Below are 3,239 nucleotides of genomic sequence, written 5' to 3'. Positions count from 1 at the left end.
TCTGCACTTACGCCGCGCATCTCCCAAAAAAATGGTGTAAGTGCTACATGAATCTGCCCCAGTGTGTCAACATGTGCTCTCTCCCATTACGGGATATCAATGTACGCGTTTTGGGGATGCAACCGCTTCCTCAAAACTAAAGTAGGCGAGAGGAAGGGTTTAATCCCTCGAAACACGTCCATTGATACCACATGATGGGAGAAAGCACAGTGGGGGTTATTTACAAAATAGAAATCCAATTTGCACTGCAGGTGCACTTCCCACTGCACTTGTAGTGCAAAGTCGATTGTCCTTTTGTAAATTACCCCCACTGTGTGTTTTGTGGCTTTTGCAAACTCCATGTAGGGAAAGTCACATATTTTAGACATGTGATCATGAGGGAAATTTAATGTTTAGGTTCCAATTTGTGTGCTTCCTCAAATTTTGGCTTTTAAAATACAAAAAAACCATCAAGTAAAAACAAATATGCAGGGCACCACTCAAGGCACTACATACAACAAATCCAGGATTATGTAGACATGTTAGCCAAATTTTTAAATATTCTGACCTTAAGTTTTCTTCAACTTGTTGCCTCCTGTCTGTTTGTGTTTTTTTGGCATCTTTTTTGACTACTTTGAAGCACAGGCTCAGATTGATGCTACTTCCTTAAAACTACCGCGATTTCAAAGTAGCAAGGAACGCTGCTATTGCCTACAATAGGCTGTGACTCTCTCAAATCGCATGACAAATCAAACATGTGAACCTATGCTTTTTTAGTGTCTGAGGTCAGTGTTTCTCCACTCCCCTTCTCTAGGTGCACGACCACGTCCTGTTTTCTTTATTTTAGGCAGTATAAAAAAGACTGTGTCAATTAATTACCTCAAAAATGATCACATCACCTGTGGTAAAAGTCACAAATAGAGAAAACAGGACCTGGTAATGCATCTGGAGAAGGAGAGTTGAGAAACACTGCCCTGCATATTTGTTTTTTACTTGATGGGTAAACACACAGCTCCCGGTCCTGTCAGGGGGAGAAATGCCTGATCGTCTGTTCATACAATGTATGAACAGCGCTCAGTCATTTCCCCAAGTCAGTCCCACCCCCCCTTCAGTTAGAACACACACAGGGAACATAATTAACCCCTTCCTCGCCCCCTAGTGTTAACCTTCCCTGCCAGTGGCATTTTTATAGTAATCAATGCATTTTTATAGCACTGATCGCTTTACAAAATGCCAATGGTCCCAAAAATGTTACAAAAGTGTCTGAAGTGTCCGCCATAAGGTCGCAGTACCGATAAAAATCGCTGATCGCCGCCAGTACTAGTAAAAAAAAAGAATATTAATAAAAATGCCATAAAACTATTCCCTATTTTGTAGACGCTATAACTTTTGCGCAAACCAATCAATAAACGCTTATTGCGATTTTTTTTAATGAAAAATATGTAGAAGAACACGTATCGGCCTAAACTGAGGGAAAAAAATGTTTTTTTATATATTTTTGGGGATATTTATTAATTAATTGTCGCTCTATTTTTGTTTAATAGCGCAAACAATTTAAACCGGTGATCAAATACCACCAAAAGAAAGCTCTATTTGTGGGAAAAAAAGGATGCCAATTTTGTTTGGGAGCCACGTGGCACGACCACGCAATTGTCAGTTAAAGCGACGCAGTGCCAAATCGCAAAAAGTGGCCCGGTCATTGACCAGCAATATGGTCCGGGGCTAAAGTGGTTAAATATCGTACCTGCTGGGTGTCTATAGTATGCCTGTGAAGTGGCACGTGTTTAGAACTGTCCCTGCACAAAATGAGATTACTATAAGGAAAAGGTAATTTAAAACTGCTTATGGCTTTAATGTAATGTCTGGTCCCTGCAATATGGATGAAAATCATTGAGAAAAATAGCATGGGTTTCCCCCCCCCTCCCCCAGGTCATTACCAGCCCCTTTGGCCCTATATACTTTGAACAGCAGTATACAGGCAGTGCAAACAAGACAGGGGCTGTAGATTTGTTGCTAAGTAGAATCTGTTTGCAATTTTGAACTGGTACTTCTTTAAAATGTAGCTCCAGCCATAAAATCTATTTTTAAGCTTTTCTGAAAACATAGAGAAGGGTTATCACCCCTGTAACATTTGTTTTGCTGTCTGTGTGCATCTGTTCAGAAGATTGCAATTCTCTTTCTGTCCCAATGACAAATGTTTTTTTGAAAATGTGGGTTTTTTAGTGAAACAAGGATTGGTGATACAGCATCAGCGAACAGGAGACACCTCTTACAGAAGAGAATTTCCCTTCCTAGGGGTAGATTTCCTCTCACTTACTGTTGTCTCCTTCCGTTTGCAAGTAGGAGTCATTTGTAAGTTGGATGTTTGAAACTAGGGGCCTGCCGTATATACTCTGCAGAAATTTGGGCCCTAAGTGTTGGTGTTGCCACAACACTGTAAGCCCTCACAGTTAGTCTTGGTGGGCGCTGGAACACCCTGCTGTGTGAACTATTATATCAAGAATTGTAATTACATGCCATTGTTGAACAGTTGTAGAAAAATTGGGCCTTTGGTGCTGGCGCTGGTGCCACAACACTTTGGGCCAGATCCACAAAAACCTGACGTAACTTAAAAAATCCAATTTAAGTTACACTGCCTTAAAGTTTCTACCTAAGTGCCTGATCCACAAAGCACTTATCTAGAAATTTCAGGCTGTGTAACTAAAATTCCGCCGGCGCAAGGCGTTCCTATTCAAATGGGGCGAGTCCCATTTAAATGAGGCGCGCTCCCGCGCCGGCCGTACTGCGCATGCGCGAAGTTACGTTACGCCGAGTTTTGAGGATCGCGACGGCTTAAAGTTGCGTCGGGGAAAAAAAAATGACAGCGGCATGCATTCCTGAGGGAGAACTCCATGCCCATTTTCAAAGAAAAAAACGGCATGGGTTCCCCCCCCAGGAGCATACCAGGCCCTTAGGTCTGGCATGGGTTGTAAGGAGACCCCCCCACGCCGAAAAATTGACGTAGGGGGTCCCCCTACAATCCATACCAGACCCGTATCCAAAGCACGCTACCCGGCCGGCCAGGAAGGGAGTGGGGACGAGCGAGCGCCCCCCCCCTCCTGAGCCGTGCCAGGCCGCGTGCCCTCAACATGGGGGGGTTGGGTGCTCTGGGGCAGGGGGGCGCACTGCGGGCCCCCCCACCCCAGAGCACCCTGTCCCCATGTTGATGAGGACAGGACCTCTTCCCGACAACCCTTGCCATTGGTTGTCGGGGTCTGCGG

Source organism: Rana temporaria, chromosome 5 (assembly GCF_905171775.1).
Source record: "Rana temporaria chromosome 5, aRanTem1.1, whole genome shotgun sequence".
In the NCBI taxonomy this organism is placed as follows: domain Eukaryota; kingdom Metazoa; phylum Chordata; class Amphibia; order Anura; family Ranidae; genus Rana; species Rana temporaria.
Note: the sequence above shows the minus strand (reverse complement) of the source record.